The 17,107-nt window shown below is 43.9% G+C and overlaps 1 long non-coding RNA gene across 1 annotated transcript; it reads left to right on the forward strand.

Moving 5' to 3' along the window:
• The first annotated feature begins 7,199 nt into the window (after positions 1-7,199).
• On the forward strand, positions 7,200-8,121 carry LOC111825371. The gene is made up of 3 exons (XR_002828530.1): positions 7,200-7,322; positions 7,624-7,824; positions 7,959-8,121. It is a non-coding gene; the product is annotated as an uncharacterized LOC111825371 (long non-coding RNA).
• The last annotated feature ends 8,986 nt before the right edge of the window (positions 8,122-17,107 follow it).

Genomic DNA, 17,107 nt, shown 5'->3' on the forward strand with positions numbered 1-17,107 from the left:
CATGCGCAGACCCAAGCGGCTCGCCTCCTGTGCAACAAACTAGAGACGCGCTGTGTGGAGAAGGCTGGGCGCCACGGGAAGAGGACAGGTTCAGATCCGTGGCCTTGAGGTTTCCTAAGGGAGTTCCACTCTTTGCTCTACTGAAATCGGCCCTGCCCTGACCGGTCTGGCTCAGTGGATAGAGCGTCGGCCTGTGGACTCAAGGGTCCCAGGTTCGATTCCGGTCGAGGGCATGTACCTTGGTTGCAGGCACATCCCCGTGGGGGGTGTGCAGGAGGCAGCTGATCGATGTTTCTTTCTCATCAGTGTTTCTAACTCTCTATCCCTCTCCCTTCCTCTCTGTAAAAAATCAATAAAATATATTTTTTAAAAAAAAGAAAAAAAGAAATCGGCCCTAGGAGGCCAGGTGGCCCATGAGGGTGTTCGGCCAGGGCCCCAGGTTTGGCCCTGTGTTCTGCTTCCTGGTCAGGGTTGGAGAGGACAGGAAAAGGCTGGTTGGGATTTCGAAGGTGTGGCCTACCTGAAAGCAATCCACGGCGAACAGGCATGGATTCTGGCAAAGCCAGGGCGGTAGGCATCCTCTCAGGCTGCTGAGTGGCTTGGGGGCCTGCAAAACAGACAAAATTTGCTCTAACCAGGAGGCATAACCCCTGGATTCTGAAGGATTGGGGTTTACGTCCTTTCTCTGTTCATTTTCTAGATTTGCAAACTTGGCAACTAATTTAAATTTCCCAAGTTTCATTTCTTCCTCTTTAAAATGTTGGTAATACCACAGTATCTACCATCCTGGCAGGGAGAGGGATGTGAAAATTAAGTAAGATGATATATGTCCAACTCTTAGCCCCATCTCTGCCCTTTGCATATACTAAAATGCAGCTGTTTTCAATGTTACTGTCAGTGGGAGACTGCAGCTCCTGGTGGAGGATGCAGTGAGTAAATGCTGTGGCTCTTGGGTATTTTGATCAATGGATCACTATTTCTTACTATTATTTCCCCTTGACATAAAAGAGACATTGTAAGACTCACTAGGTCAGTGGTTCTCAGCCTTCTGGCCCATTAAATACAGTTCCTCATGTTGTGACCCAACCATAAAATTATTTTCATTGCTACTTAATAACTGTAATGTTGCTACTGTTATGAATCGTAATGTAAATATCTGATATGCAGGATGGACTTAGGCGACCTCTGTGAAAGGGTCGTTCGACCGCCAAAGGGGTCGCAACCCACAGGATGAGAACCGCTGCACTAGGTGAATATGGCCCAATCTAAAAAAGAAGTCAAGATTTTGTTAATTTATCAAAGCAAGAAGTAAATACAATTCCTAACCATATGAACAAAAGGATTTTTCCTTTGGGGGGAAAATAATTCATTTAAAGAGAAAAAGTAGCTAGGAAGTATACTGGCTGGCATTTATTGAACATTTGCTCTATGCCAGGCATAGTTCCTAGGGCTTAGCATTGTCACTAATCATAACAACCTCATGAGGTGGGAAATGTCTCTCCTTTCTGATTGGGAAGCGAAGTGGAGCTGGGATTTAAACCTGGGCTAAGACCATCAACCCCACTGTATGCAGAGTTCCCTGAGAGGCCTGATCCTCGATCCTAGGTGTGAGGACGTGTATCTAGAATGTTGGATCTGCAGTGCTGGCAGGACCTCCAGACAGCATTGTCAAGGACTGATGCATAGAGAGGTCATTTACTTTCCACTCAACAAATATTAATGAAGGACCTATAATGTGTCTGGCACTGTTCTGGGCTAATAAAACAGGCAAAAGTCCCCACTCTCACTGAGCTGAAATTCCCAGTGGGGGAAAGCTAGATATAATTTAACAAATAAGTAAAATGTGTAGTATGTTAGACAGGGATAAATATGTAGAGGATAAGGAAAAGGATTTGAGAGCCGAGGGTGGATACAAATTTATTTAGGGTGCTCAGGGAAGGCCTTAGTCAGGGGGCTTTTGTGTAAAACCTGGAGTCAGGTAAGATAGTAGGCTATGCAGCTACATGGGGGAAGAACATTCTGGATGGATGGAAGAGCACTGCAAAAGGCCCTGCAGTGAGAGGGCAGTTGACCTGAGGAGGCCACTGTGGCTACACCAGAGTGGACAAGAACAAGCACATAAGAGACGAAGCTGGAGAGTGGCAGGAGGTGCAGATCAAGTAGGGCTTCTTAGGAGGGAGATGGGGAAGGTTCTTAGCAAACCAATTGCATGACCTGATTTATGTTTAAAAAGAACTCTGGCTGCTCCATGGGCAATGAAATGTTGTGGGGCGGTGAGAAGCAGGGAGATCACTTAAAGTGCCAATTGCAGTAATTTAGATAAGACTGATGGTAGGTTGGAACAGAGTGGTAATTGGACATGATGAGAAGTGGTTTGATTCTGGACATATTTTGAGGGTAAAGCCAATGGGATCTGGGAGTCATCAGAAACCTTTGAGAACATCTTTTAAGGACTATTCCAAGTATGGGCCCCGAGCCTAATAACCTTTCTTGGAAAGCCCTCTCTTGGTGTCCCCAGAATAATAGAACCCATCACCGTGGAATGAAGCCTTAGCCACGTGTTGGGGCACTGTGCCAGTTTTCCCTCTGTCCTGTGGTTCTGGGCCCCCTCTCTACGATGTGGGGAGCAGCAGGGAATGAGCACTGCAAGCTTCTCTATTTCCCCTCAATATTTCCCTCAGGATGCCACCAGGAACAATGCTCCAATTCCTATTGCTTCAGTGAGAACCACCCCAAAACTTAGTGGCATAAAACAGTACTATGCTCTTGGATTCTGCAGGTCAATAACTCAGACAGGGCAACATGAGGATGGGTTGTCTGTGTCTGGGTATCAGCTGGGAAAACTCAATGGCTGGGGGAGCTGAAATCATCTGGAGGTGTCCTCACTCACATTCTGGTGTTTAGGACTGGTTGTTGGCTGGGACCTCCACTGGCAGTTGGCCAGCACATCTGCACAGAGCCTCTGCCTATGGTGTGTCTGTGGGCCACACTGTGGCTTACAATGGTGTGTATGCTCACGCACAAGACCTGGACCTGCAGCAGCCACCTTGTAAGGAAAGGAGATTCTGAAAAGAAGGTCTGAACACAAGATGGCAAAGTTGAGAAATGAACAGAACCACAGAATTAATCTGGAGTACTCTACCTCCAACTTCCTGTTCAGTGAAATAAAATACATTTTCTGTATGGTTTAAACCAGGTTGAACTGAGGTTTTCTGTTAATGCTGTTAAAGGTGGTAACTGATACAAGTCTCCTAATCAGCCACTTCTCTGGTGGGCTGCACACTCCTGGGAAGGGAATAAGGCCGGAGTCACCACCAGGAACAACTAAAATCCTGCTGCCAGCAAACAGCTGCTGCCTCAAGAGCCGCAGCTAGGTTCAGGGTCCAGGGCTCTGCATGAGCCTCTGAGCCAAAATACTTGGCACCTTCATCTGTAAAGGCAAGGAATCCATTCTTTGTAATCATGAAGGATGTATGCCCAGGTAACTTGGTGGCAAACAAAAAAACAAAAAATGCCCTATGGAGGGGATGGATGAAAAGGTGAAGGGATTTAGAAGTACAAATTATTTATAGCATAGTCATGGGGGTATGAAGTACAGCATAGGGAATATAGTCAATAATATTCCAATAACTAAGTATGGCGTCAGATGGGTATGAGATTTTTCAGGATGCTCACTTAGTACGTTTTATAACATCTAATCCCTGAAACTAATATAATATTGTATGTCAACTGTAATTGAAAAATTAAAAAATTGTTTCTAAAAATAAATAAAGAAGAGAGAGAAGAGAAGGGAAGGGAAGGAAAGGGAAGGGGAAAGAAAAGACCCTAAAGGGGAGAAAACCCTTCAGAGGTGGCTCTATCGCTGGCTCCGACCCCAACCCCGAAGAAGCTGCCTTCCTTTAGCCTATGAGTGATGAGAGCAGATGCCATCAGCCCCGACACATCCCTAGGACCTTCCAGTGCACTCCGGCCAACCTCAGACTGCCAGTCTGTTGGCCTGTGCCTGGGGCTTTCCCCCCAGAACTGTGCAAAGTCTCTCAGCTCACATGCAAGGAAGTTTCAGAAGTGCCAGGAATGAACACCCCCAGGAACAGCGCTCAACAGGTGCTCCTGGCATTTGTGTCAATGCCTAGCTCTCTCGCCCTCGGGGGAAACAGTATGAGGCGGATGTCTAACTGCCTGCCAGAGCTCCTCACAGGACCAAGCTGTTTGCCAGCTGTGATGGCTGGTGTAATAACCCATCCTTGTTGACTGCTTTCCTTCCCTGTGTCCCTTTCCTACTGGTGACATTGGCCCCTCCCAAATCAATTTCCTGTGCTCAGATCTCTACTTCTGGGGGAGCCCAAACTAGGGCAGTGATCCTAGGGGTGTGTTTAGGGGATGTGGGAAAGGAAGTGAACACGGAAATCCCTGAGGGATGCAGTAACAATCTAGCCACTATTGGGAATCGCTGGAGGCATGAAACAGAAGCTTCTGACAAAGGCCAACTGGGAGATGAGCCTCTTAAGTTTTCAAAGCCCACTGGTTGCTCATGAGTGCCCAGCTGGTGAGGACACCATTAATGTGGTTCTGATTGGATTCCAATCCCAGCAGCACCCTTGGGTGGCATTTCCTATGGACCATCCACTCATCCACTCAGCCCTCTCTCCCTGCAGCTGAGGGAACCTCTCAGCAGTGATCAGCATCAAGAATGGATCCTCTTTTGTTCTTATCCATTCAATGTGTTTATTTTCAAGATTGCATTTGTGGAAAGCATTTAAACAGCGCCATTTAGAAGAAAACAAAAGTCACCAGATGGAAAAATAGAATAAAAAACATGCACACACAAAAAGTTCCCCAAGCAATCTAGGCAGGGCAGCAGGAGTTATTGTCGTCCTGCTGTTGTGGAATAATGCAGCTGTGTTGGAAAAGCGATCAGCTTTTGACAGCCTAGAATTTTCAAGAGAGAACTGAACACAGGTCAACAGAATTCTGTGCTGCAATTCACTTCTTAAGGAAGTTTGACAAACCCACCTTCTTCCCTCTAGTAAGGAAAGAAGAGCAGTTATTAGGGTTACCATATATATTGAATTATAAAGGACACACAACTTTTTGGAATAATACCTTCCAGTTGGCCCATATCTTATTGGGACAAGCCTTATTCTCAAGAGCCCAAGAAACAACCTTTGCCACAGGCTGGCTTCAAAGCCAGACAGATATGAAAGCAAGAGAGATGGCAGCTGCTTCTGAGGCTGAGACCAAGACCACCTCCTGCCCCTTCAGGAAATCAAGAGAACCAAACTGCCTCCCCCTCTCCTCTAGCCCAACACCAAACAAACACAATTTTTGCCTACACTAGGGGTTTAAAAACTTCAGCAATACTCCTAGGGTGGCAGAAAGGCCAACTTTCACCCACAAGTAAGCCCTGGTCATTGCTTCTTCCTTGTTTTTCATTCTCCCAATGACCAGCCAGGGAGAAGAAAGGTGGCGGTGTGAAAGGGGGCTAGAGTCAGGACTGGTGTTCTGAGTCTTGTGAGGAGAAGTCTTAAAGTAAATTTTCTCTGGACTGATCTTGACTGCAGCCCTCACAGACAGCCACGCTGGCTAGGATGTGCCTGGGGCATTTCCCCATCTTTCCAGAAGAGGGAATCTGGTCACAGATGGCAGCAGCGGGATATTATGCAGCATGGCGGCCCTGGCAGCAGGAGGGGAATATTGGCCGTGTAGTCAGGCAGTCTCTACCCTGCCACTTATCAACTGTGTGACACTCAGTAATTTACTTAACCTCTCTGGCCCTCGCTTTCTCCATCTGTAAGAAGTAGCTCTGACCTCAGATACTCAACTTGAGGATTTGAAGAATATAAAAACACTAGTGCCTAACACATCATAAGCCAGTGGTTCTCAAACTTGGTTGGGATGAGGCCCAGAAATCAGGATTTTAAAAAGATTCCCAGGTGATTCTAATGTGCAGCCAAGGTTGAGAACCACTGTCAAAAGCTCTCTATAAATGGCAGTGCCTATTACTGCTGTGGGAGTATGGCTGTGGTTTCTAACACTGTGAGCAAGTATGAGCTAATAACAGCTGTTTCCACATTTGCCATTTTTAGGGGCTGTTAACATGATTGTAACAGTGGGTATTTGTGCAATGATGACTATTAGAGAACCCACCTGGAATTTCACATTAAGAAACCAGTCACAGGGAGTGACAAAATGGCGGCGGTATAGACGGATGTGTCCCGTGCCTGTCCAGGAGCAGATAGGGCAGTGGTCGGCAAACTCATTAGTCAACAGAGCCAAATATCAACAGTACTTCTTCAAAATAGACTCTCCCAGGCTGAAAACTGACTTCTGCGCATGGGCCACGAAGTTTCAATCGCACTGTACGCACGCCCGCATATGGTATTTTGTGGAAGAGCCACACTCAAGGGGCCAAAGAAGCCTCATGTGGCTCACAAGCCGCAGTTTGCCGACCACGGATAGAGAATCTGCTTCTAAGAGTTGAATCAATTGATGGAAGGGGCTGGGGGCTCAATTCTTTGCCACATGGGCTTTTCATAGGGCTTTTTGAATATCCTCATGACATAAGCAGTTGACTTCCCCCAGAGTGAGTGATCCAAGAGAAAGCAGGGCAGAACCCATCATGTCTTTTATGACCTAGCCTCAAATGTCACACACCATCATTTCCTCAATATCCTGTTGGTTACACAGGCATGCTTGATTAACTCATTGGCCATTGGCGATTGAGCTCGATCCTTAACACTCCCACTCCTCCCCAGAGGTTGGGGCGGGACTGAAAGTTCCAACCTCTAATCACTTCAACCTTCTCCCTCCTCAGAGAGCCTTGTCCTCTGTAAAATCTTTCTTGTGACTTTGTTGTTAATGAAACTGTGTGTGCTGGTTTTGCTCCAAGACTTGGAGTTCTGTCTGTTGGAGCCTTTTTTTTTTTTCTGCCTCTGGCTCCTGATCCTCATCAGACTGAATAAGCTGCTTCCCTGGGAAGCCCTCTCAATGGCATACGGGCCTCCCAGGTCCGAACCACCTACCCAGTGCCTAACATGCCATTCCTTCCTTAATGTGACTGGTTTCTTTAAGCCAGTCCCTTCGGACTCTCAGGGACTATTTAGGTTTTTTTTTAATCCTTTGTACCATTCAGGGTGGAATCTGGGTGTGGCTGTATTAATTGCCTGGATACTGGAGGGAGGGGCTGTCTCTTCAGGACAAAATGGCTGCCCAGGTCCCAGGCTCAGGCATGACTCAGCACCAAACTTGCTGCCACTTCTCCTGGACCCCCCTCGCTCCCCAGATTCCACAATTCCATACCTTCTCCCACACTCCAGCTACGGGTAAGTGTCTGTATCCAAAAGGTCCTATGCACTAGGCTCAATGAAGAAAGGCACAAGCCACAGAGGCCAGAGAGGCTGCACCTCCACGTGCTCCTCTCCTGCCAGCACTCTTCAGCCTTTACTGACTGTGGACCCAGAACTAGAATCCCCTGCCGACCAGCAGTTCTGCGTACCTTCTTTCCACTGTGCCTGTCCCAAGGGCCGTGGCTCAAGTCGGTGCTCTGTGGATTCCCTCTGACCCTCAGGGCTCAAAGGTCTGGCAGATTATCCTTCCCAGAGCCTTGGTTTTACCTTTCTCCAGGAGTCCTCTGCCTTTCCCGGCTGCAAACCGTCTCCCAGCTGAATCTCCTTTGCCAATTCGGGCTGGATGATACTCATTTCAGCTGCTCACCTTACTAGCTCATCAAGCCTTCAGATGATTGAAGCCCCATTACTCCTGCAACTGAGAAATTACAACATCTTGACTGTAATCTCAATGGATACCTCAAGAAAGAACCATCGGGTAAGCTGCTCCTGAATTTTTGACCCACATAAACTGTGAGATAATAAATGTTTGTCATTGTTTTAAGACCCTAAATTTGTTCTACAACAATAGATAACTAACACTTAGACATATTCAATTTCTAAATGATACAGAACCTAAGGGGTCGACTTGGCATGACCACAGTGACACCTGGATGATCATACTCTCCAGGTTGTCAGACTCCCATCCTTAGAGGCACAGCTTCCCTCCTCTTCTTGTCACCTCTTGCTGGATTTATGTGAAACACTCAGCACCCTTCCTATGGACCAGCCATGGGCAAACTACGGCCCGCGGGCCAGATCCGGCCCGTTTGAAATGAATAAAACTAAAAAAAAAAAGAGACCGTACCCTTTTATGTAATGATGTTTACTTTGAATTTATATTAGTTCACACAAACACTCCATCCATGCTTTTGTTCCGGCCCTCCGGTCCAGTTTAAGAACCCATTGTGGCCCTCGAGTCAAAAAGTTTGCCCACCCCTGGATTAGACACTGATGCTTGCTGTAATCAAAGAAGCAAGTCTACTTCGCTCCACTTGAGGATTGATCTCTGCCAGCTCTTTCTTCTCCCAATGTGCCCAGGTACAATTCCACACCACCTTACACTAAGGTATTCCCAGTCCCACCAACTATTACATAGGGGCCTACCAGTATTCTGGGCCATGGAAAGTGGGCTGCACATGTGAATTAGCTGGGAGCTGAGACAAGGAGTCCCTTAACCAAATGCCTCTCGTGGGCTATCCTCACTGGCCTCACTCATGGACAACTACACTTGTTCATTAAAACTGACACCTTCAGGACTCCTGCAACTGAGAAACTGAGCTGGAAAAGATAAAACTCCTCAAGTCTCTTCCTAGTGTTTCTATTGCAGCTGTCCTCCCCAGAGCTGTAGAAGTGTGTCCAGTCTGAGGGTTTGGATAGAAGTAGCGGGGGGGGGGGGGAGAAGAGCACATGATGGGGTGAAGGAGATCAATTAGCATTTTGAACATAAATTGTATGAAAAGGTTCTCCAGAGAAATAGAACCAATAGGACGAGACTTATTATAAGGAATTGGTTCATACAATTATGGGCCGAGAAGTCCCTTGATCTGCCATCTGCAAAGTGGATAGAAATTCCACTCTGAGTCCAAAGGCCTTGGAACCAGGAGCACAAATGGTGTACATCCCAGTCCAATGGCAGGAGAAGATTTCTATCTTGGCTCAAGCTGTCAGATAGAAGAGAAATTCCACCCTTCCTCCACCTTTTTGTCCTATTTGGGCCCTCAACAGGTTGGATGATGCCCACCTACATTGGCGGGGGCAATCTGCTTTACCTCGTCCAACAATTCAAATGCTAATCTCTTCTGAAAACACCCTCACAGACACACCAGAAGTCACGGTTAACCAGATATCTTGGCATCCTATGACACAGTCAAGTGGACACATAGAATTAACTGTCACATAAATAAAAGCTTGTTTATGGAGCACATGCCACTCCCTGCCTCACACCCAATGCCTTGGAGACAAGGACCTCTATACACACACTGTGCTGTTTTCTTCCCTTTTCAGTGCTTCTCTGCCGAATGACCTTTTCTCATCTTTATCTAGCTAAGTCCTGTTCGTACTTTAAGACTCAGTCTAAGCAACTCTCAAGGAGCAACTCTGGACGCCCCATGCTCTTGCCCACTATATGTTGCTCCCATGATATTCAGTCTTACATCACTGAATCTATATGTATCCATCTCCAGAGTACCTAGTACTCTGAGTGCTTCTTAGGACAGGAGCTTTGCGTACATCACTTCTGTATTCCCAATTCCTATCTAAATTCTAGAACAGTGCCTAGCAAATAGTAGGTGCTCGATAAATGTGTGTTGGGTGAAAAAATGCTTGAATAAATGAATGAATATGTAATATGCACTGCACAGTGGAAGACTATCATACCCACTTTTAGACCAGCCTCCATTTTATTACCTTAAGCTGTGACCAGTATCCTCAGGTGAGATTGGGGACTGCTCCCTAACCCTGTGGTTTCCTTCTCTTAAAGCTGATCTCTAAATCACTATACTCAGGAGCAGGAATTCCACATCACTGAATTTTTCTAACTCAAATAAATCTAGTTGAGTGGTGAGAAATCCAATCTCAGTCATATTTGGGGGTATCAAAGAATAATCTTCAAAATGCTAAAAATGTAATTTTCATGTAAATACATAAGGAGTATGTGTCGAAGGATTTACATAACTCATCAGTGAGGAAAGGCAGGATGAAAAAAAGCTGGTTAAAGAACAACACCCAAAAAATGATATATAGAGTCAGTGATCAAAGGAAACAGGAATAAAATTAGATACAATAATTGGTTAATGCCCTACCGAGCAGTAAAACCGTCACTCTTAGGGTTACCTTCTCTACCAAACACAAATATTTACATTTCAACCAGGCAAAAATAATTCATCTCCTTTCAGTTTTCTACAAGCTCACATCTACCATTATAGAGTCTGGGTCTTAACGACCTTAAGGAGTGTGCTTACCAAAATTACCTTCCCCTGGAGAAAGCAAGTGAATTGTATTCTGGAAATAATTCTACCAATTAAGTTAAAACGAGAGAGCATTATGGTGAAGCTCGGGGATTTATACATTTAAAACAAATGTGAAGATGAGACTAAGCTGGGTTTAGGCACAATGAGTATACTAGTATACAACCGGGAACATTCCAGGGCAATGTGCCCTGGTGAGCAAAGGACAACAAAGAAATTGTAACATAGATGCCAGTGCCAATGTGCATGCAAAAAAGAGAAGAAACAAAGACCTGATGCTTTCAGATGGTGATCTGATGGAAAAACTAACAAATAATTTGGGTAAATTCCCCAAAGGTGCCATGATAACGTATTAACTAAGGAGTTTGTTGGGAGTTTAGGATGCGTGCCCAGATCTCCCTCTGGGATGCTCTGCTAGGAGGACTGTCTAAGTGTGAAATAAAACTCTAAGTGTGAAATAAAAAGCTTTCTACTCTTCCCTCCACACCATTCCCCCAAACCTAAAAGGCAAGGCCTGCAGCATAGACCCACCGGCTCACGTGCACCTGGAGCCAGCAGGAGCTCAGAGGCCCCTGCCTCTTAAAGGAAGCCTTGCCTGCCTGCACTTTCCACATAGAAGTGAGAGATGCTGATGGGAGCTGAACTGAACTGGCTTAAATGACATTTCCTCACAGTTCTGGAGGTTGGGAGTCCCAGATCAAGGTGCCAGCAGATTCAATTCTTGGTGAAGGCCCTTTTCCTGACTTGCAGGTGGCAGACTTCTCATTGTGTCCGCACATGGTGAAGAGAAGAAGCTCGAATGTCTCTTCCTCTTCTTCAAAGGACATTAATCCCATCATGGTGACCCCACCCTCCTGACCTCATAGAAACCTATCACCTCCCAAAGGCCCCAGCTCCACATGGGCTTCAACGAATGAATTTTGAAGGACACAAACATTCAGCCCATAACAGCATCAGACCCCAAAGTTTTTTAATTAGGTCCTGTACTATACCCAGAGATTCCCAATGTTAACATTTTGTATCTAATCTCATTTTTAGAATTTTCCTGTTGTTGGATATTTAGGAAGATGCTTTCCATTTTCCTTATTAAAAAACCAAAAACCGCTGCAATGATTATTTCCATATGATAAATTCCTAAAAGCAGAGCCAGAGCAAAGGGGCATGCATGTCTTAAGGCTCCTGAAACATGTTGCCAAATTACTTCCCAGCATTGTTGGCCAGTACTTAAGAAAGGCTATCTTGGCACAGTTCACTCACACTGAATCTTACTGATGCAGCATTATTTTTACTTATAGAAAACCAGCACCTGTGAATTATAAAGTGTTCAAGTAGTCCAGAAATGTACATACCTCTGCTGTCAACTTTCAAGCCCTTTCCCCAGAGGGAGGTTAACCATGTTCCACATATTTTCCTTAACCCTCTCTTAGCCTTCCCCTAACCCTGTCTTAGTCAGTGCCTCCACTAACACTCGCCAACCCTGTGCCTCAGAGGGCTGGTGAGGATAATGACTCTCATTATATTCCAGACTCAGGCGTCCTCCAGCTGTTTATGGCTGGACTTTGCTAATTTTCGCTCTTCTTAGGCAGTTAAAAATTCTCTTTCTACCACGCATTTTCTTATTTGAACAGGATTTGACATCCCCTAGGTATCAGTCCTGGCTGAGAAACTAGAGAAAAGGAAGGTTAAGATGTGTTAACCCCATTAGATCTCTGACCACTAATGTGATCTGCTAGGTCTCACCCAAGCCCAATGGCTGGGACCGCATGTGAGAAGATGCCTGCTGCAAAGCCAGTCCCCTCTGGCTTCAGCAAAGTCTTTGCCTTTTGAAGTCTTTATCCCAGAAAAGATGCTCCATCTCCAGCCTAGACTAGTCCTCCTGGGCCTGGGGTACAGAGCAGAGAGAGGCCCTCTGCTGGTGCCCTATGAGTGCCACATGACTGGAGTAAGGGCTGTGGGTGGGGGTAGGGGTTTTCTAAATAGACCGGGACAAGAGCTGTCCACCATAACAGCCACTGGTTCTGCCTGCTAGGGTCCTCACCCTTGACAAATCCATCCTCCTGCACCCTCAGCAGATTATCATGGAGAGGAGAGGAAAGCTAGCAACCTGCTAGGTAGGTTGGGTCTATTCATTTTGGATGATACAGTCCTCAATAACCACTCTGGGATCACAAAGATGAATCCGACCCAGATGCTGCCCAGCAGAGGACAACCCTATGATAGGGTTCTTTTTAAAGCTCTTCCCCTTTAAATCATAGTTGCCATTGTACAAAGTCATGGTCAATAGCCAGAAATAAGCTCCATATAATGGAACAGTTTCTGTACATTGTAGCCCTTGCAGAGAGAACCCATCAGGCTATGCAAACTTCCCTGTGATACTTAAACAACCAACTCTATAGGAGGAAGCAAATGAGAAATGAACAGGAAGGGGCTTTGGGCATCTGTTCTGCTCCCTGTCCCAGCCCCTGACTCCTGGCTTCCGTCTCTGGCCCCTAAGCCCCAGGGTCCCCCCGATGCTGTGCTGTGGTGCTGCCCCAGGCCTGTCCACTGCAGAATGCTGCCATCCACGATTCCTCTATTCCAGTGGTTCTCAACCTTGGCTGCACAATAGAACCACCTGGGAATCTTTTTAAAATCCTGATTTCTGGGCCTCATCCTCCAGAAATTCTGTTTCTTTGTTACTAATGTTGTGGCCTCACCCCATAACAAAGAAACAGAATTTCCGGACGATGTATTGCTTGATGTATTTTCAAGCACTATGTTTTTCAAGGATGAATTGAGATTTGACTACACAAAGTAAGATTTCATTGCTAACATACTGATTTTTTTAAATGTTCTCATTTTTATTCTTAATTTGTAGCCAAATTCTCATTTGACAACAATTTCTTCTGTATCTTAACATAACACCCTTAGGCCTCATGCCTACAAGTTTAGACTAATTTGCATCATCAAAGGATACAGTATTTTCATGAGCACCCAAATAGCTATCTTTAGATTTAACTATAAATGTTTCTATTTTATGAAAGTCTGTAATAATTTTAAAAAATGCCATAAGATTCAGCATATAACTAGTTCTCTTTGAAATACTTTCTAGTTTTTTTCCTTACAAATTATTTTGTATACTGGTGATATAGTTCCAGTCAAAGTTGTTCCATAGTCTGAGAAGCGTCTACATGGGACAAGTATATGATCAGACATATAAATATTTAGGGTGAGGCTTTCCTTGGGCAAACAACTTGCAGATTGCAGATACAGGGCGGTGCCTGAGCTGTCATGTCCCTACCCCTCTTAATTAAGAATGAGGAATGAAAATGTTGGAAAAGGGTGTTTGCACTGGATGTAAACCCAGGTGAAGGGCCTAGAAATATAGATGGAGGCTGCCTTGTAAAGAACTGAAGTTCTCTAACCAGAGAACCAGGAAGGAGAAGGAAGACACTGTTGGTGCTGCCTCTAGGAGCAGAGGGTGGGCTCAGCTCACTTGGACATCCCAACCCAGACCCTGCCTTCCTACAAAGATTCCAGCAGGACCTCCTCCAGCCCCCATCCTGCAACTGTTTCTGCCAGGAGGGCTGCTCCCACTGATGCTCAGCAAAAGACACGTCCCGCTCTATAGAAAGCCAGTAGAGACATCAGCCCTTTGCTGCTAGTTCTGGGGTTCAGACTAAATATAGACATTCCCCATCCTGGCTGGATCTGGCTCCCTGGGCTGTTCCATGGTGCTCTTCGAATGAAGCAAACAAACAAGTTGTTTTTAGGGCCAAGGTACGCATTGGGTTCACTGACAGGCCCTGGCAACTCCTGATAGAGTCAACATGGGCCATAACACAGATTCATTCGTTTTAATTCCTGATCTGCTACCAAGCACAAGGCCTCCATCAAGGTCCCCATTTTTCTACCTGTAAAATGCACATAATACCATATGGGGATGCGGTGGGCATACTGACTGCATGCACAAAGAAAAGTATTATGAAAACACCAGTGCAATGATCAGTCTCGCAATATGTTGGTGCTAGCTTTGAACAGTTTGTATTACTTCCTAAAAATAGAAAAGGCTGCTAAGAAAAATTTATGAGAATTCATCTTTCCACTTATAAAATTTTCATAAAAACTCTGGAAGTGTTAGCATGTAAACAATGCCAGATACTCATTTTCTTTATAAATATCCATAATTGAAATCAGCTCTACCAAACAGAACAAACACAACTAAATTATATGCACGTGACTAATTACTACATTTTTGTCTCATTAACAAAAGCTTATGTAAATCTGAATTAGGAATGTAAAGAGCATCCTTGAACTTTTTGATCCATTTCTTCAAGCTTAATTGTGAAAATCTTAACCACACAATTACTCCCACTCCATGAACTAAATCCAACTCAAGAGAGAGAGTGGAGAATGAGCCAAAACTCAAGCCTTGGGGATGCCCATGCTTAAAAAGTAGAAGAAGAGTGCTAAGACATTGGCAATCCAAGAAATATAAATTAAAACTACTAGGATAGCTAAAATTAAAGGTACTGTAAACACCAAATGTTGATGAGAATGAGAAGCAACTGGAACTCTCATACATTGCTGACAGGAATGTAAAATCATACAATTTTGGAAAGGTTAGTTTCTTAAACAGTTTAACTTGTATTTATTGTTATGTGCGTAGGTGTTTACCCAAGAGAAATAAAAATGTGTATCCACTAAAATACTTGTACAAGAATATCCATAACAGTTTTATTCAGAATGGTCAAAACAGAACACAAACCAAGTTTTCATCCCCAGGCAAAGTGGTATATTTATCAGATGGAATACTATTCAGCAACAAATAGAAACAAACTACTGACACATGATGGATGAATTTCATAGACATTATGCTGAGTGAAAGAAGCCAGCCAAAAAAAAGAGTAGTCATTGTATAAATTTATTTTTATGAATTTCTGCCAAAAAAAACCCTCAAAAACTATCTATAGTCAAAAAATAGAAAAGTGATTGGTTCTAGGAGGATTAACTAAGTAGGGATATGAGAGAACTTCCTGGGGTGATGGAAATATTCTATGCTTTAATAGAAGTGTGTGTGTGTGTGTGTGTGTGTGTGTGTGCGCGTGTGCATTTGTCAAATTACTGCAAATTGTACACTTATGATTTGTACATTTCACTCTGTAGAAATTTTACCTTAAAATATAACTGGACTCTAGTTTGTAGGCTTGCTTTTCTCAGTGGCATGAGATAGCAATTCTGAAACTACTTCCTACATATCCTAGGCTTGAGTAAATGAGTAAATATAGTAAGAAGAACTGGGAGCCAGGTTTCTTACTGTCAGAGAAAAGACTTACAAATATGGAAAAGGGGGAAGATTAGAATGTTCCCTGATGTTGTAGATTGGAATTGGAAGTGTCAGTATGAGCTTTTCAATAGGTAGATACATGGATAAATATAGTTTTAGCCCTGTCCGCGAGAGCTCCTAGGAGTAATGACACCCCTATGGCAATAAGCACATCTAGCATTTAGATCTTGGTTTCTAAATATCATTTGCCACTAAAATAAACCAGAGTTCCCTGGAGAAAAGTCTTATATTCCAGGATTGGGGTAATGAAAAGCACAAGATGAACGTGGAACATCTTGGTGCACCAGAAACTAAAGAGATAATCAATAGTTGGGAGAATACCGAAGACCCAGGATCAGCTTGAAGGAACTTCTACTGGCAAAATATGGGACACTTTGAGCAACAATGATAATAATGCATTATATTCACTGAATAAAATAAGAATCTATGAGATCACACTCTTATACACATACATGCATACATACATATATATAAGCAGGGGGAAAGATAAAGCTCTTCCTAATGAAAAAAATGCTAACTAATAAACTAGAAGGAATGATGGAATTAGAAATTCCTTGGTGGAGAATAATACTAGTTTAATAAGGGTGAAAGTTTCATAAGAATATTTACATAGCCTCAAAGTTTTTCCCTACAAATTACTTATAACTAACAAAAGGGAAAATGGTAACTTTATGTGGGAGAAATTTGGCAGACACCATCTGTTCCAGTTACTATGGCTATATAACAAATTACCCTTGGATTCAGCACCATTAAACAGTCATTTATTATGCTCATGGATCCTGGAGGTTAGGAATCTGATAAAGGAACATCAGGGGCGGCTTGTCCCTATTCCATGATGTTGGAGATCTCAGTTGGAACATCTGAAAGCTAGTAACTGGAATCACCTGAAGCCTCCTTTACTCACCTACCTGCAGTTGATGTCTATTGCTGGGAGCCTCAGATCCTCTCCTGTGGCTAGTTGAGCTTCCTTACCTTACAGGATTGTGGCTGCCTGGACTTAGCATTGTAACGTTACTACTTCTCACTTTGTAATTAATATGTAGCTTAGAGGGGGATAGTTTGAGACTATGAAAATATTCTAAATCTTAGTCATGCTTTTGTCCACTAATTTTAGCACCCACTAATGATTTTTGCCTGCAACAGTTATTATTGTGGTATTGTTGCAAACTATTTTAAAATGCTAATTTTACTATCAGAATCTACATTTCTTCAAGAAGTCCAGACTTCAGAGTAATTCTTGAAAAGTATAGAACCCATTTGTTTGGCTCACAAGCTTTCATATTTGAAAAAGTTCCTTGTTCTTTTATTTTAATTATCTTTGCTAATCCAAAAGGTTTAAAAACAAAAAATATCTCATTATACTTGTAATTGCATTTTCTACTACTATAGGCTGAAATTGAGCATCTTTTCATGTTTGGATCCTTTGT

Source organism: Myotis lucifugus, unplaced genomic scaffold (genome assembly GCF_000147115.1).
Source record: "Myotis lucifugus unplaced genomic scaffold, Myoluc2.0 scaffold_23, whole genome shotgun sequence".
NCBI classification, from domain to species: domain Eukaryota; kingdom Metazoa; phylum Chordata; class Mammalia; order Chiroptera; family Vespertilionidae; genus Myotis; species Myotis lucifugus.